Source organism: Taeniopygia guttata, chromosome 1 (assembly GCF_048771995.1).
Source record: "Taeniopygia guttata chromosome 1, bTaeGut7.mat, whole genome shotgun sequence".
NCBI lineage: Eukaryota > Metazoa > Chordata > Aves > Passeriformes > Estrildidae > Taeniopygia > Taeniopygia guttata.
Genome location: NC_133024.1, coordinates 53,949,638 through 53,972,500, shown reverse-complemented (window position 1 = coordinate 53,972,500; position 22,863 = coordinate 53,949,638).

Here is a 22,863-nt window from a genome sequence, read left to right as displayed (position 1 = left end):
GGCAGAGCAGTCAGAGAAACTGTGTCAAGCCTACGGCATGTAACACAGCTCAGAAAGGAAACTCCAGTGGGAGAAGGAGCGATAGTGAGACAATATTTCTTCTAGCCTATGCTTCAATAATTAATAACAAATAATAGGATTCCAGTCCCTTGCTCTATTCTGATGATGACACTTCCTCGTATGAGTGGAGAAGCCAGAGAGGAAGAAAAGGATTTTGCTTTTAGAGCAAGTCTGATGAGTGCGCCCTGCCTTGTACTGGGAAATTATTTTTTCTATGTGGAACAGAAAGCTGGTCTTTCCTGCTATAGGAAAGACCAGCTTTCTGCTATATCCCATTGTGGGATGTCAGAGAGCTCTGGCATGTAGTGAACTGAATAAAATAGTACCAAAACCCCCCAAACACCTGTGGAAACAGGTGATGGAGGTAGAGACTCCGAGTTTGAAATAGGCGGTCCCAAGAGTAAGAGACACTTCCAGGATGCGTGTATAAGGACCATAACCAAACTAAAATATATGGCTTGCCTTCTACATTTTCACCTAACTCATTCCTGCCTATGCATGGTTGAAGTGCATGAGCCTTGCTGATAAAACTGTTGTTTAAATATGATTTTTGGAAGGCAGACGTACAGAAGATTAGTCTTTTGACACAGAAGCACAGCATTTTACGAGACCTATTAATCTCAACATCTAGCAGCAGCATACTGTGAAGACTGAAACCATCTCTCATTCCTTGAGGATGAGAAGTAGCCCATCGGGTGTAATCATTTGTTCCGTGCTAATGAAAGAAAGGGATTATGTGTCTATAAAACAGAAGAAAATGCCTTAAAGATTTTAGGCTTGCAGTTGCAGGAATTTTCTAGAATTCATCATGAGACAGGGACAGTGAATCTTAGGCAGGGATCATGATTGCTAATAGTGTGCAAGTAGGACTTGAGATATCTGCTATTTTCTGGCTGCTATGGAAGTTTTGCTACTCACTGTCTGGCAAGCAGTGGCTGGTTATAGGAAACATTCAAAGCATAAGCTAAAAGATAAGGATACCTCCTACTTAAAAGTTGTAGGGAGCAGAAGGAGAAAAAAGATTAAAGAAAAAGTGAGGGGAGAAATACTTGTGCAAAGTGTGAAAAAGGTTCATCAACACATCTTAGTATCTATAGCACTTTTCACACAAATTGATAGTATTTAAATGTAATATTACGTGACGGATGTAGCCAAAACAGTATCATTGTGATCTGAATGGTTTATTAGCTTAAAGGATGTTAACTCTTCTCCATGTTTTTTTAGTCTGCTTAGACATCAAATTTCCAGGTATGACAAAAAATTCTGGAATAATTTCTAATAATACCTTAATATTAGAGTAATTAAATAGTATATAAAATTAATTTATAATAATAGTTTATTTAACGTGTCACCAACTACACCGATTTATAGCTATGTCTATGCATTTTACATATATACATAATGCCAGTGTATTACATACAATGGTTAAAATGCCACAGCTTTTCAAAATCCTTTAAAAATATTATTGGCAGCTACCCAACTTGCACATGATGAGGAAAATATATCTTCAATGAGTTGAGAAATTTAAGAGAAGTGTACTGGTCTGTTCTTTACTAGTCAAATCAGGAAAGTTTCTAGTGAAATGAAAGGTCTTCTCCCTGAACTGTTAAGCCTTGAGACCTGTGGTGCATTATTTTTCTCCCTATGGGTCTTTTGTCTGTGAAGTTAGTGGTAATGAAGAAAGACAGAATAATTACCATTAAAATATCTTTTTCTAAATGGGATGCAATTGTGCAATGATTCATCTGTACAGAGAAGTATATTAAAGCACCTCACTTCAGTCAGTTGGAATCCAATTGAGAGTTTAAAGCACTGTAAAGTTTACTCCTCTATTTCTTTATTTTTTTCTTTCTTTCTTTTCTTTCTTTTCTACCATTTTCCCCATCTTTTTGGGGAAATCTTAACTCTGTTTTGTTTTTTTGGGGTTTTTTAGCTCTAAAGGACCTTATGTGTCAAATAATCTCATTGAGGAGATAAAAGCAGAAGCTCTCCAAAAGTCTGCATTAGAAGGACAGGAAGTTTCTTCAGTTGCTGAGAAAGATAAGGTAGGGTCATTTACTCTGATCATCAGCTATTCTAATTTCTGTTTTATGGTTGTGATCTAGGTTCATGACTTTAGGGCTTTCTGCCAGCTTCACATCATCATCTGCAATTTACATAATGTAAAACTACAGGAAAACATGCAGTAGGACAAGCTTAAATTGACCTTGCATAGTCTGAATTTTACTCTGATTCATTAATTTCAAAGCACACGTGGTTCTGATACCAAATGAATAACGAATGTCTTCAGCTGTACAAATGAACTGTAATAAAAATATGAAAGATTTCAATTTTAGTACTAAATCTGATAAGAATGAGAATGAGATGTGGCTTTTTGTGTTCCCATTTCTCATATGAAAATCTTAAATGCTATAATGTAGTGAGTTTTCTATATTAAAGCATTGTACAAGCAGTGAAAAAATCTTAATCTTAAAGCTAAGCTGAGGAGAAAATACATTTCCATTTACTAAAATCCAGCCTCTACTATCCGACTTTGATAGTGTGCTTGGTATTATGTTTTTAATGATATCACACTAACCACTTCATTTTGTCAGATAAGAATTCTTCTGTGTTCTTTAAGCTTGCTGTGCTCTAGTAATTAATACAAATAAATTTCACTGCTTCTGAAATATAGCATATGTACATGATCCATGGAAAATTATCCTAGAATGGTATCTTGGTAAATTATAAGTATAATTCACTATTGCTTTCACCTTTACCAAATTTAAATATTGTCAGGGCTGCTTCAGAGATGTTTTAAGGAACAATAAATTCCAGTATGTTAACATTTACTGTGGTAATGTTAACACAGTCATATATAATGTGTTTAGTTACATCAATCTGCCATATAAACGAGCTTTTAGTCACACTCTATGACAGTCACTGACACCCCATGTTTGGCTATTCTGGGTTAAGGATATTTATTGATTTAGGTATACAAAATATTATTTTTTTTCTCACTCATGCGTTCTGCTGGCAAAGCAAAATATTTTAATATAATAAAATATTAAAAATAACTAATCTATTCTCTCAAGCAGTTTCATACTCCTGTAACTGTCAGTCTTAATATATTTTCAGAAAGCTCATTAAAAGGAAATGATCAAACAAAAAGAACAAACAAAGCAAACAAGCACACAAGCCATAAAGACATTACATACATGCAAAAGCATATTTAAAAATATCAGAAAGTAACAAGCCTCCCAGAAATATTGACCCAGTACTAATGTTGCTGTCCCAACTACTCCTTCTGAACTGATTGTTTCTTCCCCTGGACTTCTTTACATTAGTTTCGCAGCTGAGAGCTTCTCCATGAAACAGACAAGATTTTATATATAGAGTGTTTTCCCCTCTTTCTCTGATTCCTCTTGATAAAAATGCTTCAAAATAATATTCCAGCCTAAGACAAATACATGGCATGGAAAATTTCAGTACAAAGAAGAAAGATTGTCAAAATTAAAAATAACTGAAAGTAGACGTGCTGGCTAACTTTACTTATGATGAAAAGTACTGCCTTATCCATGTATTAATAATTACAATGATTAAAAAAAAAAGGAAAAAAAAATCTCCCATATAAAAAAAATGTCCTCTAAAGTAGAAGCATTTGACTATGAATAGTAAAATGTTATATTTTAAACAAATATAATCCTAAAAAGCACAGACACATCTTGTAATAATGAAATGCTTTCTTGAAAAATACTGAAAAAAAAGGATAAAAATGTCCAAAATGCCAATTAAGCAAAGGTATCACCTTCATACTGTAATGAACAAAGTTTAATAGATTGATCCTGAGGGCACTGTCATGGATACAACTTTCACAGAACCACAGAACAGGCCAGATTGGAAGGGACCACAGAGGGTCTTTTGGTCCAATCCCCCTGCTTAGGCAGGGTCATGCCGGAGCACATGGCACAGGATTGTGTCCAGACAGTTCTTGAATTCTCCAGTGAGGGAGACTCCACAGCCTCTCTGGACAATCTGTTCCTGTGCTCAGTCACTGCACACTAAAGTTCTTCCTCATGTTCAGGTGGAACTTCTGGTGCTACAGTTTTGCCCATGGCATCTTGTCCTATTGCTTGGCACCACTGAGCACAGCCTGGGCCCATCCTCTGACCCTGCCTATGTACATTGGTCAGGCCCCTCTCAGTCATCTGTTCTCAGGGCTGAACAGGCCCTCATAAAATAAATGCTTGTCCCTTAATCAAGTTTGTTGCTCTCTGCTAGATTCTCTCCGGGAGCTCCAGGTCTCTCTTGTGCTGAGGAGCCCAGAACTGAGCACATATGTGGGCACTAGGGCAAATTAGAGGGGCAGGATCATTTCCCTTGACTTGCTGGCCATACTGGGCCCACAGCGGCGCACGCTGTTCCTGAAGCACTGCACCCCAAGGGAGGCACTCACACTGGGGAAGTTAATGAAGGACTGTAGCCTGTGGGAAGGACTCATGCTGGAGAAGCTCATGAAGGACTTTCTCCCATGGGAGGGACTCCATACTGGGGCAGGGGAAAGACTCCTCTCCTTGAGGAGAAAGCAGTGGCAGAAACACCATCATCTGCTGTTATGAACTGACTATAGCCCTGACTTCCTTTCTCCCTGCACCCCTGACAGGAGAGAAGGTAGAGTCCAGGAAGGACAGAGAAGTGGGTGGAAGGTGTTTTTAAGATTTTTTTTCCTCTCATTATCCTGCTCTGATTTTGAATAGCAATAAATTCAATTAATTTTCCCAAGTCATGTCTGTTTTGCCCATGACAGTAATAAGTGATCTCTCCCTTCCCTTAACTCATGACATTTTAATTATATTTTCTCCTCCTGTCCAGTTGTGAAGGAAGCGAGAGAGTGGCTTTTGTGGGCATCTGGCATCCAGCCTGAATCAAACCACCATGGCTGCAACCTGACTTGTCGCCTGCCTCCTTCTCACCAGATACTGAACTCTGCAGTCTCATGGGCTCTACAGCCAAGGCTGCCATGAGCCTACTACAGGTGCTCCTAACTTTCACCATGTTTTTAACGAGGCCTTCCTACTTTATTAATGTAACTTTGGACAGGACACCATTCCTTGTGGGTTTCTCAGTCCTCTGGCATGAAATTGTTGTCAATGCTTTCCAGGAACCTCCTGAATTCTTTGTGCTTTGCTGTGTTGCTTCTCTAGTAGATGTCATGAGAGTTAAACTCACCCACAAGAGCCAGCACCTGTGGCTTTGAGACTGCTTTGAGCTGTCTAGAAGATGTCCCAGTCACTTCCTCCTGATCATGCAGTCTATAGCAAACATCCACAACTGTGTCACTCTTACTGATCTACCCTTTTATCGTAAGTAACTTTCAGGCCTACATCTCCAAGGAGGGTCAGGAGTGATCTTGACCTACAGACTTTGGTCATAGGCAATTAATTATCATTTCTATTCATGGTTCTATCAGCCTGACAGTTCTACTCTCTTTACTTCTTCTGCTAAAGAAGAACCTCTTCATGCATCAACTTGTGAATGTCTCAAATGGGCTTTTGACTTACACTTAATGGTCAAAAATCTAGGATGAGACATTTTTGAAATGTTTGATATTTGCCTTTAGCAGAATGAGTCATAAACCAATTTTCAGTTCAAAAGAAAAAATGCTGCGGAGAGACGCTTTAGCTCAATCTAATTGTAAAGAAATTGCTCACACTGTAGGTTCCTTGTCTCAGAACGTCCTTTCCTGATAATTACCAAAGACTAGATGCCCTGAAAGTTTGGCTGGCTTAAGGAAAGATTTGAATAAAAGAAACAGAATTCTCAGAACTGAAGATAGTGTATAGTGTAGGGGTTTAGGGTTTTTTCAACTTCCACTATGTCTAGATTAGGAAGATATGCAGTACATGTGTTGCAAACATACTGTTTGGGAACTACTACTACAAGGTATTTAGAAATTAAAACAAGCATTTAATAAAGAAGTACTTGTGGCTTATTTTGCTACAGAGTAAAAGGAACATTGAATAACCACAGTGTATTTTCCCTTTTCTATTCCAGTGTCCATTTCACTGGGAATAACACTTCTAGAGGATGACTATTCCTCTCCTAATATCAGATATTTACTCTTACAGGTTTTTGGACCATGTGGTTTCCCATTTATCCAGGGTGACATACATTCCCGATGTCACTGTCATTTCAAAGCATCAGGAAGAGAGTGACAGAAATACCATATTCCTTCCAAACCTTCCCAAAACCAAAATTTCATCTTCTGTAAGATGCTGATGTGTGAAACTGTCCTTTTGATAGTAATAATGCATGTTGTGCAGGAGAATACTTGCAGCAACAAACTGTGCAGTTGATTAAATGTCCCAGTTTCACAAAGGCCGTTTATTGTTTTGTCTATTTCAGCACCATATAAATTCTCCTTTAAATAGAAGAAATGTCAGTTCTGAAAAATGTGACACTAAAACCTTCAGTCATGAAGTAGAAAGCCTTAACAGGAAATACTTTTTTTCGGTTTTTTTTTTCCCTTTGGATGGCAGATTTCAATACTTTGCCTCGATATTTCAGATTACCTTTCTTTCAAAACTTAGAAAATATAACTGGACAGAGAAAGTTGAGAGGTTTAGATACAATGAATTTTAACCTATTCAATTTTCCAATCCATTTGGATTTTTGAAGCCTTGGAAACAGCCTATGATTTTGTTGTGCAGGAAAGGATTTAAATATTATTGAAAACCTATTAGTAACAGTTAGAAATTCTTTTCACAGCTGTAAAAATTTGTATGGATATATATGGAATAAATTTTCAGTGCAGCATGTGTGGACTAAGATCCAAATTGGGTGATTTTAATAGCTAATATTAAGAGCAGCTCTTGTGGAATGTAGGAATATGTTGCACATACTTTTGTTACCAGGAAAAAAAATTTACCATAAAATTGAATAGAAACTTAGAAAAATACAGAGAATGCATGGCAGGTTTTGTTTTTGTTGATTTGGCCGATTTTCTTTTCTTATACCAAGTTCAAATACCTTTTTCTCAAGATTATTATGTTATGTATTTATGTATTTTTCCTAAAATGTATATAATATAAATGTCCCAGTGTAGATGCCTGACAATATATATGACATAGCCATGTTTTTTTGTGCTAACGTAGCTGTAGCAAAAGTTCTGCTTTGATCTTAATTACAGCGGCAGAGTTTTTCTAGCTACCTTAATGTACCTGTTTTCTGTAAGTGATCTGAATGTATATATATCTGAGTTAGAAAGGTTCTAGTAGAACACTACACTCCCTGATTTGGGAAAAAGCTCTACATCTCAAGGAACAGTTTCTGATTTTTCATTATCCTTTCATTCCTCAAAGACTTCTATGCAACTATTTTACATGATGCAAAGAAGTCAATGTAATAGACATATTTGCTTTTTAGTGAAGACATATTTCAATACTAATGCAACTGGACACAAGTAAAAATAAATCAAATAGCTTTAATGACTAAAGGCATGAAAAGGAGAAGCTCAACATCTAACAGCACAAAATATTTTATCTTGCTTACTCAGTGCTATCAGTGACTCAAGCTTAAAATCTGTGATACTTAGACATGAAAGCAGGTTGTGAAAAGAACACAATCCTTGTTTTCACTTTTATAGTTATGAATTTTGATCTACTGTGTCAGATTTTTTTTTTTATTTGCATAGCAGAAAAGATTGAAGAAAAAAAAAACAACTGCGCCAAAACCTGCAGCTGTCATCCTTTGTTCCATGTCTAACAGAATAACTGGTCTGGTTAGTTTCCAGCGTAGTTAGGAGAGTTTGATTCAAATATCTGTTAGACATCAAGGTGCCACAGTGAACATGATTATTTTTGTGTAGCTGGAACAAAGAAAAAAATTAAAGCCACTCCAAATACTACAGGAAATGCACACAGTTAGTCTTAATGAAAAAAAATCCAAAATTATACCAGGGAAAGAATCACATTTTTCCTTTCACTATGTATCCTCTGTCTGGTAGATGTTCATCTACTACATCAAAATACTCCATTAATCTCCTTATATGCATTAAAGTATTAAGAAATCTATCATGATCACTGCAAGGTAGATGGGGCTATAAAAAGCTTCTAAGCATATGATGCTAACTAGCTTAGGACCCTTAATCTTGGACATACACACACCCATGGAATAATAATTCAGCAAAATCCACTGCAATTATGTATATGATCTAAAAAGGGGGATTTCATTCCATAGAAGTAAACCAGACAAGCAAATATTTCACATGAAAAGGGCAAGTTTTACAGAGGTTTAACCTATGTTCACATTGTAAGATACAGAGAAGTAGCTTATACAACTTTTTATAGTAAAAATAAATATATTAATTTAATATCATCCTTATAAGTTGCTATATGTACCTGCAGAATGACAGGAAAAACCACAAGACTCTGCAGAATCTCCTCTACTTCTTTCTTCTCTGCAAGAAGAAAATCATTCAGGTTAGAAGTGTGTGGCTATTCTTTCTGCATGAAGATTTTAAACATACCATATAAAGAAGAGAAAATATCACACAAGTCTACTTTCCAAGAGTGGCCTGGCTATTAAGAGAAGCAGTTGGACTGTAATAGATAACTGAATGTTCTTCAAGATGACTTTAAGTGTCAGATGGTTGTGTCCGAGGGTATTTTTTTCACCAATCTTTACATTTATATCATATTCTGTATATATAAACCAGACAAAAATAAAGTTTCATCAAATGTTCTTGTACTACTTAGGGAGATCCTGCTTCTCATGAGTATCATGAGATCCATGATATGCATGTGGCCTGCTAAACCATATTCTAGGCAGCCAGGTGAGACTACATCAGGGGCAAAGAATGGGCAGGTAATGGTAAACATTAAACATTAATGGGACTTTCTGATAAAATATCAAATATTAGGTTATGACTTCTAAGTAGTAATATGCAAACTTCAAGAAAACCATTACCAGTGAAGTCATCTTAGCTGCCAGACAAAACATAGATATTCCCTTATTAATTAAGTAGGTAAAGTGTCACAGTTTTCACTTGAATTAAAGAAAAAATGGGCTCAGAATCTTTCTTTTATGGCATATACAAAGGCTTTCAAATGCATGGCACTGCATGTGTGAATTTAACATCCTTGCTGGAATAGTTTCACTTTGTGTAACTAATTAAATATTTATAGGAACAGAGAGTGCAAAAATAACTCTATGTGACAGCGGTTGTGACGTTTATGTGGGAGAAGAAAACTTCAGCATAAGTTGTCTTATTTAAAAAGCAGATTTGGATCAGGGCACCGACAGAATAGGCAAGTATTCTATGCTTGAGATATAGGATATACTTCTTTGAGGCTGTCTCATTGTAAATTACTGTAAATTGGTGTTTTTTTCTCAGTCTAGAAAGAAAAAAAATGTAGGCATTTTTTAAACTTTTACATGAAGTGAGACAATTCTTATTTGAATGTTATGGAATGTGTTAAATTCGCCTAGGCTATTTCACTGCAGTTAAAAAAGAGATGCAGAGGTGTTATGAATATTATGAATGTTGACCTGTCTAGTCATATCTCTATTAGTATTTCTATTCAGCTATTAAATACCAAAGAATTGTAAAAGTGGAAAGAAAGTTAAGCAGTACAATTTCAGCTAATATACAACAGGCAGAACTGTGTAAAATTCTAATGCTGAGGATGAGTCTGAAAAAGGACATTGTCAGACTATATAATTACAGTGTTTGACAGGATACTTTTTTCAGTTTCTGAATCTGAATATAATGACACTTTTCAGTTCTCAGAACTAGAAGACTGAGGATGAGTCAGAAGAGCAAGTAGTAGCTTCCATTAAATGTCCCAGGGGAAAAAATAAAAGGAAATGGAATTTAGAAAGAGGAGACACAACATCAGAAACAACTGAGTCACTATAACACCATCAATAAGGATGGAAAAGCTTTAAAAGTTTCTATATTGAGGTTCATTTGTTAACTGTCAACCTCCGCTGGAAATCTTGTGTGAACAGATTTTGTTTTGACCCTTCAGTATTTCCATTCCTTGTCTTAGCAAAGCCCTAATCTGCAGAGATGTATGAAAAGAGGGAAAATATGTTCAAACAACAACTATGTAAATAATTTTCTATCATTATATAAATCCCTTGTAACAGGTCTGGCTTTAAGTATGGGGTGATTTTTTTTTTCCCGTGGCTTATCCTTTTTTTCCATTTTATCTAGAATAGCACAGTAGTAGTAGTAACACATATTCAGCAACATAGAGGTTAACTTAACTTTATCAAGGGTCTTCACAGTACTGTAGGTGGAGTGATCCAATATTTGAGATAACATAATTGATACTTTCATGAATCTGCATAGAAAATATTCTTTAGTTCAGTACTAGATATGTATGTCAGTGTTGTATGTTCCAGATCCTCCTGTCTATCCCAGATAACAAGGTGTTGTAAAATGGAATAAAGTCCCACCACAAAAGAGTAGGATTTTTTAATCATGTAGCCAAGGGGGGTCTCTGGCTGCAAGTCTGAGCTTAAAAGACGTATCAGGAAGTGACCTGTGGGTACAAGATGTGCATGAACACACACAGAATATTTAACTAGTATTTAACTAGTTTGTTGGGCTGACTAGTATACTGTTTTATTCTGCAGAATGATGTTGGTTTTATCACAAGCTTTCTAAACCAAAGTATCACTGTATTACCAAATATCAGAATTTCTAGGTGAGAGTTTTCTGAGAAAAGAGAAAAAAGTGAATAAAGGCTGTAAATGCTATAATTTGTAGAATGTACAACAGTCCTAGCTGAGGCTGAGGTACTAATTACAAAAATTATATGTAAAAAGGTAGTGGAATCTGCTTGAAAGAAGTTATATTTTCATTTCAAACAAAAGGTGGGAAGAAGTTCAAAGAAATGGAATAATTTTCTAATTCTCATTACCAAGATATTTTGGAGAAAGAGTTTTGGAGATCATGCATGGTACTCCAACTGCAGGTGACAGTGCAATACCATCAGTAGAGGACTTGCATACAAACGTATACAAATGCACACTACAGACTATCATTCAGAACAGGTTTTACTCAGTAGGATTATGGAAAAAATGTCCAAGGACCCTGACAACTCTATCATGTGAAATTGGGGCTGCAACCTGTTGCCTGCTCAATTTATTTTTGCAGTCATAGATTCTTTGACCAATGTGTGGACTCTTCAATCATATTTTTGTGTTTTCTTCTGAGAGATAGTCTTACACATCTGTTACTAAATGGAGGGAAGAGTCCTAAGGATTTACTTCCTCAGAAGGAGAATGTCTGTTTAGAGTTTAAAGAGTGACTGTAAATTTTAGATTATGTCTGCTGAATACTGTAATTGCACTGCAGACTTTGGGAACATTTTAAATTGGGGGAGTATGAGCAAGAGAATGGTATTGCTGCTTAGATGTGGCCATGTATAGAGGAGTGACACACTTAGCATTGCAGGCAGAGCATTTTGGAAGCATTAGTTCACTAAAATCATGTGGAATGTGGCCCAATCTAATCCATTTAGCTACCTGACTAAGGATTATTTACTATAGAAAATATAAAAAGGGACAAGGAAAGTGATAGATTAAACACATAGATACACAGACCAGAGAATGTGATAGAGCTGTATTTATTGTTTTCCTGGGTAATTTAATCCTGTGTGCATGGTTTTTTATGCTAAATTCAGTAGGAAACCAAGTCAGACTATCGGGAGAATAGGAGAAATCTCCATATGTGAGGTCAGTGGTGGGTATGGAGCCCAAGGTCTGATCATGGATATTAGCCAGGCTGAGAAACCCTTGTTCAAGGGATCTGTCAGAGTGGGGGAGACTATGAAGCAGGTGAGGGACCTATTTGATAGTAAACAACAAGCTGAACAAGCCAGTGAACAGGAGGAGATTCATTTGGAGGAGAAAGGGGCCTGGCATCCAAACAGGGATGTTAAGTGAATGTTCAAGAGAACTAAGGATGTGGGTGTGCCTCTGAATGTGGAGAGTGAGAGCATGCATGATTTCAGTAGTGAGCTTCAACCACAGTCAGAGAGAAGAAGCAGGGTTTGGCCATCTGTACCTGTATCTTATGAGAGATTAGACCTGTTTTATGTGCTATATCTGGGTGCTTTTAAAGGCAGTGCCTGAACGGGAAAACTGGAAAGCAGCAACTGCTTCCATCAGCCTGGGATGGATATCCCTGAGACATGATGCCTTAATCTGTGCTTACCTTGATCTGTACATAATATTAATGAGGTGTAACTATGTGTAGGACTAATAAAATTGAAAAAAAAAAAATTATAATTTCACTAGAATTTCTGTTTTTAACACATAGAATTCAGTCATAATGTACCATTGTTTCTAAAATACTCTAATTTTTAGAAAGTTTTGCATACTTATTTCCATTTTTGGATATTTTTCTAAAGTCATTCCTGTTTGCCTCTGAAAAATTTTCCATTTTTAGGGTAACCAGTTTTTTTTTCTGTATAATTTAATTTATTCTTTAGATGTTTCTGATATTATGTTAGAGTTTAAATATAGAATTTTTTGAGTTTAGTTTGGCATAACATTTAATAATTTTCCTGGCCTGCTTTCTTATTCTAAGACCATATTTAGGCAATCTGAAAATAATTCATTTATTTGTGTTTCTTCTTTAGAAGAACCTATTAGTTTTATTTATTTTTATTTATACTTTCTTGTATTTTAAAGGTAATATCTTTGGTAGAATCTTAAAGAATAAATCAGAATCTTGCTTATATTTTCATTTAATCTGTCAGGTATACTTCAGTTTACAAACAAATTAACAAGAAAGAAAAATAAAATTTAAAATATCAGAAAAATCTTTACCCATCCACAGAAAATTTAGGGTTTTCTTTCTGAATTTTGAATAGTATTTCATCTCAGTTTTTTGAATGGATAACTTACCAAAATAATTATTATAAATTACTATAATTAATAAGTAATATTAATTAAGACTTTATCACTCCTAGGACTACTTGTTTTTCTTTTTGTGATAAATAAAAAAAAAAAATCTACTTTTGGACTAAGAGAAGCTAAAATAAAATGAAAGATAAGTGATTGCAAAAATTGACATTTTTTACCCGTTCCATTTTTCTCAGCTGTAAAATGATAAAAAAGCAGAAAGATATATTAAAGGGATACATCTGTTTAAATTATATCAGGCATAGAGGCTGATAAAAACCTGATGATATGCAGATACGTATATATTGTTTTGATTAACTAACCTATAAAAATAATTTTATGCAATCTGCAAACAAGAAATATAACTCATAGCACATGAAATTCAACAGAGAATTAAATATCATGTTTTATGTGCTTTTCACCTGGATTTTGGAAAGCCATTTGCCACACTGCTTTGTGAATTACTAGCATCTATATACCCACCGAGTGTGTTTACAGCATAGTCTGCAGTGGAATGAAGAGACACCTGAACCAGCACATGTGCCAGATGCAGTGAGTCCTGACAGCACTGAGTTCAGCATGAGCTTATTCCTTGCACTCATGCCATTGCAATAGTCATCTCTCTGTCACCAATGCTAACTGGAGCCTCGCAGAGTTTTGAAAATATAATTGGTTCTATGGTTTCCACACTGAGATAACTTGGCCAGGATCAGCCTCATGAGCAGTCCCTTCTGCTTTATGAAAATGCTACACTGTCCAAATGCATCGAGCCACTTTGGGTCTGAAACTGGGTCCAGCATCTAAAGCAATAATGATCTATAAGCAACCTAAACCAGATATGACAGAGAGCATAGTGTGAAAACAGCTGGAACAGGTCTTGGTCACTGGCAAGGGCTCAGCACAGCATGGAAACAGTTAAAATCCTCTGAGCCAAGGATAGATGTCATTGCACTCATGGCTCTATACTTGGGAAGCAATCTGTGCAGCATTTGTACTGGCCTGCTTAGATCATCTGGGAAATTTTTGCACCTCTGGCACGATTTAGCTACAGCATGGATATCTGCTTCTCAGATATTGCAAAAGTTACTGAATTTGAGTTACCTCTGACCAGCTGTAGATGTTAATAATGTATGCATCTGAGCTACTCAGCCCAATTCCCCGTGTGGTCAACTGAGAAAAATAACAGCTTGCAGGTTGTGATGTATTTCTTCAAAATCCTGATGAGAATTGCTCTTCAGTTTGTCCGATTCCCCACACTGAATAAAGAAGCACCAAGTGTCTGTCTCAAATGTGGACATATGACATGATGTCTAGAGCTAGCTGGAATAATCTTTAGCATCTACCATGAGTCCTGTGCCTCATTATTTTAAAATGCTTTATAAAAAAATCTCTTGTAGAAAGAACAAAAAAGCTGATTTTTCATTTAGAAATTGACATAGGAGGGACTTGTTTTGCATGTGTAGAGTTCACAGAAGCTGTGGAGAACTGATATTATATGACCTGGTAAGACATCCATTTGCTCTGGCAGTCTGGGAATAAGCAGAACACTTTTGTATGGCACCAATACAAAATACAAGAATAGCTTCAGACAATGATCCTGCCTATAATTAGGTTCATAGCATCAAAGCAAAACCACTCGTTTTGTGAGTTTGTTAGGCTCTTGTGACACCAGTCTAAAATGCTAGATCATACTGCTGTTCAGATAATTATAAATGAAGAGGGAAATACATAAGCACTCAGTTAATCGAGTGGATAAAATGTTGGTACCTACATCCAAATGACACCTTTGGATGAATGAGCCTAAGCTAAAGGGACCATTTGTAAGTAAGTGCATATACTGTATTCATCTTAAGAGTTGTTAAGTACTCAGCCCTGAACTTGAATAATGGGCCAAGAGGAATGCTGCATAGGATACTTCACATGTTTTAGAAACAGTTTTGGTTTGTTGAAAATAAAAGTTAATTAATTTGAAGGCAATGAACAAAAGGATGGGAGGGAAAAGACCAGATTAATCTATTTTAAAATACAAAATATCTTACTGTTGAAATGTGCTGTTTTGACATCTTCAAATTTCCAGATGAGTAACAGCAAATCCTTTTAAGAATAGAAAATCACTTATAACCCACATCTAAATCAACTACTGTTGTAAGTATCGTGCTTAATATTTTAGTTGGAGACACTCTGAGGGCAATGCTCATTTAAACACACAATTTATGACTGAAGCATTTGGAAGTTTTCAGACACCTACAAAACATGTGTCCAACTGGCTTTCAGTTATTAATACCACAGTAATAGAATCAATAGAACGTCTTTTTGCAAAATATTAAATAAATTTTTAAAGAAGACTGCTAAATTTGTTAGCTACTAATTTACATGATAAGCAATATTGGTTATATGACAATATGTTTTTTGGTTACATGTCTTCTGATTTACAAAACTTAATAAGTTGCTGTAATACATTGTTGTATTTTTTAAATAAATGCCAAGTCAGAGCTAGGAAACTGTTTGGATAAGACCTTGTTACAATGAAAGAACTCTGTGTTCTGATCACTGTACTTGTTTTCAGACAGAATATCACGTAATATCACTTTTAGTATATCACTGAAACATGTGCTTCAAAACCCATCTTCTGTGGCAATAAAAATTATGCAGATTGTACGAAGTAACTGTGACTCCAGCCAGCAACCAACCTAATCACTCTGTCATTCCTCTATAGCAGGATGGGTCAGAAGAAAAAGAATGAAGAGCAAAAAGAAGAGCAGGAGAATCAGAAAAGCAAAAATGAAAAAAACTCATAAGTCAGGATAAAGACAGTTGAAATTGTGAAGCAAAACTACATGCACAAGCAAATTAAAATTAGGGACTCATTCAGTACTTCCCACCCATGGGCATTATTCAATCTCCTCCTGTAAAGCAGGGCCTCAGCACACATGATAACTAGTTAGGAAGACAAATAGCATCACTCTGAATACCCCCCATTCTTCCTCCTTTCCCCTAGTTTTTACTGCTGAGAGTGACATGATGTGGTATATAACATCCCTTTGGATAGCTGGGGTCACCTACCCTGCCTGTATCTCCTCCCAGCCCCAACCTACTCAGTGCAGGGTCAGAGTGGGAAAAAAGAAAATCTCAATATCTTGTTGAACTGTTAGCCATATCCAAAACACTGGTGTGTTATCAGCACTGGTTTACCCACAAATTAAAGACACAACATGCTGCTACCATGAAAAAAATTAATTCCATCTTTTCCAGTTCCAGTACAGTCACTGAGGAGTCTTTAGTCAAATAGCAGCAAATTAGAAAAAAACATTTTAGGGCTATACTTTGGCAGATTTTACTTGTTTTACTCCATATAAATAATAGAATTTATGTCAATACAGTTATATAAGCTGTACATGCTTGGGATTTTTTTTTTTTGTTGCTTTAGCAGGAGAAAAGTCATACAAGTGTTTTACTTTTGAGCTTCTAACAGGTGATTGCAAGCAGGAGGTTGAAAGACTGTGTGTAAAAGTAGACCATGTCCATTAAAACTAATGTATACTGTCTGATTATAATTCTGTGAATGGCTGCCTAGAAAATAGCCCCCAAGGTGTTTGAATAAAGTCTAAAGAAAGCAAACAACCAGATTTACAGCCAAAAGAATAAATCCATAGTGTGTCCTTAACTGACCTTATTGACATTGCAGAACAGTCTTTTGCATCTTTAATAGCAGTCAGGAGGAAGGAGTCCCATTCTAGAAAGCAGGTTAAAGGCAAAGTTGATACAGACAGTGGAGTCTCTAAAAAATTACATTTCTGTAAGAGTTTCTATTAAAGGAAAAAAGAGCTTTTGGGCTGCTTAAGTGTTAGTACTAGATATATATCTAGGAGGGAATTGTATATTAATTCTTTAGAAATGGACTGAAAACCTGAAAACTCTGTCCCTAAAATTAGGTGCTATACTGTTAGCCGGTTTTATTCCCTATGGAGCATGTTCAATTTAAAGTGATTTGGAGCTTAAAAACTTTTGAAGCTTCATTTTTTGCCTCTGTTCAAATGTGTTTACTGAGATGTTGTTATGATCTGGTTATGAAAATTATAAGAAAGACAGGTCTGCTGGAATTAAGGTGCAATCGAGACCATATTCCAAATTCAATAGCATGGATTTTATGTAACAGTAAATGTGAGGTAGAGAGATAGAAAGAAAGAACATGGAAGGGTGGAAAAGAAAGAATGACAGCGAGAGATTAAGTAGAAAATACCACAACTCGGTGGATCCCAATGGAATCCCATTGATCTTCTTTCCCTGGTCTTCTTAGTGATGATGGTCCTGCAAAACATAGAGTTCAATGGATTATTATATGTTTGGGCCAGGTGGGAATGCCCAGGTACCTCCCCATGGGGAGGGCTAATTTGGACACAGTCTCTTGTAGCAGGCTCTGGATGCATCACTTGGCATCACGTGCAGTGCTCTGCTGCAGGGTCTCAGCAACGAGTCTGGGGAGCACTTTGGGGGTCTCCGATGGATGATGGCACCCCCTCAGCTGCCCTCATGTGAATGTCCTGTGGTATGGCCTTCCTGGGGCGCTGGCTTTGCAACTGAGGCAGATTGTGTGAGGGAGGGTGGATGTTCACTCCCTCTGACCGGGGGTTACACCACACCCCCAAAACTCTCCTCCTCCCCGTTTCATTGTCAGGGGAGTGTGTGCAAACCTGGCTTCAGCAGATGAGCCTGTGGGCTGTGGCCTCCCTCACCTTTAACCCTTCTAGGGTTGATTTTCAGGACAGCTGCTGGGTTTGGTATTCTTGAGGATGCATTCTCTCTCAGCCTCACATACTTCTTATCTCTTCCTGAGATAACTGGACAACAGTGTCGCCTGGATCTTATCTCAAGTTTCTTTAGGCACAGTTCCAGCCAGGAGGCTTATTGAGAAAGGGGTGGCCGTGGTGGTCACAGCCTCTGGCCCTATTGCCTGGCACCACCAGGAAGAGGATGGCTCCATGCTCTTCACTCCCTCCCCTCCAGTGGTAAGATCCCATCTCAGTCTTCTCAATTGCAATCTAGATGGATCTGACAGAATCATCTTCAAAAGATGATTATTTTATCTAAAGCCCACCAATTGTATTTGATCTTGAATTCAAAGGTGTAAATCACAAAAGACAAACACAAGGAGTTCATAAGGAGAGCTCTGTGAACTAACTTCATTTGAACTAACAAAATATTCCTACTAAAGAACTTTTTTCATATACTCTTAAGGTTTTAGATTCTAGTATGTGAGACTAAACTTCTTCCATCTTTTAAATGGAACTACTGTGTGAAGTAATTGCAATGTTTAATAGCCACCCCCCTCCTCAAATCAATATTTTATTTCCCCAGTGTTACAAAAGAAAGGAAAAAAATCTTTGAAGTCCCTAGTACTCAATGTTAATTGCATCAAGCAATAAGCAAATTTTGTCAACTTGCTTAATTCTCTGTTGAGTAAAAGAAGGCTTATAGTTTTGGAGCAGGAATATCTTACCAAATCTCTTATGTGAATCTTCAGATAAAAATTTGTTTCTCTAAGTAAAAACTGTCAGCAAAATATTTGTGATTCTGCTATATAACTGCAGTGTTACGCTGCAGACTCCCTTTAGGTCTGTGTGATATCAAGTTGTCTCCATGGAGCTCCTCCATGCAAATCAAGGAATAATACCCACCAAAAGGCATGCAGACCATTGCCAAACCTAACACATCTGCTTGCACATGGGTCTGTCTCCTTCCCTCCATCGCTTTGTAACAACAGCGGCTTATGACATTCTTGGGAAGGCTTGAGGCTTTCCATGAAAAGGCTGCCTGATGTCTAGGCTTGTATTATTAATGATGAAACCCATTTTCTGTGGTGTTTTCTGAAGCAGTTACACAAGTACTTTGCCTCTTAACTATTGGGCATTATATTGGAGCTGGTATATTGAAGTGGCAACACTAAAAGATAGCGTGGTTTGAATCTAATGTTCATCTTCAAAGAGGCAACTCTGCTCTGAGCTTATCCTTGAACTTTCCAATATGATCAGCTTTTTTCAATGTGGGACAAATTTCTGTTTGGTCCTGATGTTAAAATTCAGCCTTGAGCAAATTTTTTTTAAGAAAAGATTAGCCCGTGACAAACAAGAATCAGTGATAGGCTGATAATTATAGCAATGTCTGAATGTACTGCTGTGACTTGCCTTTGTAGTGAAGCTAGTAAAGCATCCCCTAGAGTAAACTGCATTTTTCATAAATACCAAACATTCGGGAATAATTACTGCAAAGCATTTGAATGCCTGAAGGCTCTCTCCTTTGTGAATGGAACCAACAGTGAGAAACAGACATGGAAGAGTCATGCATTTCTTATGAGTGTCTGTCTTTCCCAAATGTATTCAATCTATCCTGATTTTCAAATCAACTTGAAAAGGCTTTGTTGCCCTTTATGAATTCAAAATATCATTAAACAATCACTGCTTTTCTTGTTCAAACAACATGCTCCTCTCAGTTCTAGATTTAGTAATAAAGTCTAAAATTTCTGAGATGAAGCATTTTCTACTAACAGGGAAGATTTTTTAATGTGATTTTGATATTTTTGTTTTTCTGTGGGCAGATAAGTCAAGTAAAGGGTTGACTTTGAATATTTCTGTTAATATAGCTGAATACATTTGTTTTCATGATTTATCTTTCAAAAGTATAATTGAACAATCTTTGTAGAAACTGATGACTTATATACAAACTTTCACAACAAAAATATTCCCTCCTTCAGATACTTATTATTTTCAGCCCTTAGTTTTTGTATTTTATCACTTCCTAAAGTTGTTTTTCTTTTCTTTTTGGTCTTTCTTTATCTCTTAATTATATCAGGTAATCTCACTAATGATATTGTCATATATTTTAGCTCTTTTTTCATCTTTTTTTTGGCCTCTTTATTGTTATTCACTGAAAATATCCCTGTGAAAGATGATTCTTTCAATAGGGACCAGAGACCAGCATTTTTTTAATCTGCCTGTTGTTTCTGTTAACTGGTGAAGATGTATGCTGCCTTGGACATAACCTCTTGTAAGAATGATGGATTATTCCTACAGAAATAGCCTACTTTGCTATGAATTTTCTGTTACTGGACATATAGTCTTCCAAAATTGCTAATTCTAAAGCAGATGCTGTTGCAGAAAGAAAAAAGTCTAATCTATCCTGGGTAGGTACTAATTTGAGCATTTCTTTAGTTTAATTTTTGCAGTTAGCTTACTTTCATTCTCTGGTTTTCTTTATTGTCTTGTTTTAGAATAATTCCCAAAAATACTGGCTGTGAGAAACAGAACTGCGTGAGTAAATAATTTATACTTTGTGATTGATGTGGGACTCAGGCTCAACTTCATACACATACATACACAGCATGTCTATACACATACATGTGCATACACATGTTGTCTATACACAACTTAGGCATATATACCCTCCCTCCAATCATTGGAACTGACTGTATTTTTCGGTTAGAAGTTGTAGAATGACCAAAATGGCAATACACAAAAAATTTCAAGTTTCACCTATGGTGAGTGGAACTTTTTTCTAGAATGCTTCTTGTGGCTTAAATTGATGCTTAGAAATGTAGAAAGTCTAGGATAGGCAACATTCAAAAAATAAAGCAAATTATTTATTAACATTGGTATTTCTGTATTGAAGGAAATTATATGAAGGTTAATTATTGCAAAAAATCAGCTAAAGAGAGAAAACCACATTATATAAATGCTTTGAACAACAAGATGTGACAAGATTGTTATAAATGACATGCAATGTGAAATCCAGAAGATGTCTTGGGTGTTTAGGATCTGTGAAAACAGAAGGAATTACGTAACACAGCAAGATACAGAATGAATCAACATTTTGAAACCACAACATGAAACAAGTCATAAGACTTTGGCCCATACAGAAAGGCTAGATGCAGATAAGGACCAAAAATCTCATATTGGATATGCAACAGGGCTTAGAGAAAACATTTAAATTTGAATGTGTACAAACTTGAACCATTGCTAGTTTCATAATTTCTTTCAGAGATTTGAAAAATTCTACTATTTCAATATGCGCTGTATTTTAGTAAAGTTGTCTGGTGATTACTACATGCTCTTCTCATTTTCAATTTTCACAGAGGTGTGAATACAATGTCCTCCTTTCTGTGAAAGAACTCAAATATATTACTTCAATTTCTACTGGCATGTAATAAGAAGTAAAGGCATGGGATAGAGAAAAGGGAGGTACATTTTTTTCATGTATTGAAATGCTAAGTGTTAAGAATAACTTGACTGGAAGGACAATCTTGAAGCTCATTAACTTGATATTTCATTTTGCCCAGGCAGACATCAAAAGGAAGACAATAATTTAAAAAATATTGTGAATATAATTAATTTCAACTTCCTTAGTATTCTGAACACTCGAAGTTTCTCACACTTAAGACATTCCGCCTCAATGAATTTAACATTATTATTATTATTTTTTGCGCTGCATATCATACTGAAATATCTTATTCGTGGTATATTGTCAAAAATTAAAGGAATAAAACCACAAACGAAAAATCTTTATATATTTCCCACAGATAGAGACTGGACCATGAGATACCTATTGTAATTGGGCAGAAATACTGCTACCATTCTGGTTCTATTATTATTTCTCATTGAAAAGTTACTAGTTCACTGATTTATTTGGGTTTTTTTATTTGTTTTCTAATGTACCACAAAAGTGCTCTTTACAGACATAGTCTAAACAGGAAAAAAAAATTAGTGTCAGAGAATGCAATATCTATGAAGATCACAGTCACTTAAAATATATGTTGTACAAGTGACTGTCCATGTTGTTGTAAAATAAGGAAATTCAAGTTTAAATTATAAGAGATTTATCTTAAGTCGGTTGAGTGTATTTTTCATGTCTAAATGTTAGGTTTTTCATTGAGCAATAATAAAATTGTCAATAAACAGGTACTATTCTATGGTGAGATTACAAACAGCAATAATCTTTGTTTCATATTAAGTTGATATCAATTCAAAGATTCCATCAAAGCTACTGTCAGTCCTTGCTGCCACCATATACATAGTAAATATTACTAAATATTGCTCTACACTTTATTGGCTATTCAAAGTGTGTGCAATCAGATTGAACTTCTAGATTTGTCATGTTATGCTATGGTGCAAAATTAATCTGAAATCAATGCAATAGTCATTGTCTTAGTAGTTATTATCTTAAAATAACTTTAAAACAAGACTTGTCACTGTAATCATGTATATGAGGTTATCTTTTATTTGTGATGCAAAAGGAATCTGTTCTTTACCTATGTAACCATGATTTTAATATGGAAAGAAAAAGGGCATAGTGGCACAACTTCTGGTCATGACATAAACTGTGCACCATACCATAAAATCAAGGGTAAGTATGGGAAAGAGGAGCATATCAATGAGAGTTTTTACTATCTCTGATTTAAAAGAAAAGATTATTAAGGATACATTTTTTGTTTGCTATGAACTGTAGTGTTTCACTTATGTCTGAATGTGGAATTGGTCCACAACAGTTTAAAGAATGTGATTGTTTAGCTGGTAACACCTAATTCCAATCTTCATTTGCACCAATAACTACATGTTTGCGAAAGTAGACTGATTTATGAGCATGTGAGCAAGCTTAGAATTAGAGCCACAGACTTTACAACTACACTATCAAAGCAGAGAATAAAAAACCAGATTCTCCTAAACCATTTTTGTTGGCTCCCAACTCTGTGCATTCTGAGCTTTTCATATATATTAATAAATTTATCCTCACAAAGTTCACTTGAGAAAAGGGAATATTTTTCTTTGAACAATTGTTGCTGTGGAAAAGAATCAGATGTATTAAATGGCAAGCATCAAAAATTTTATTCCCAATATTACTAAAAATTCATAGTCC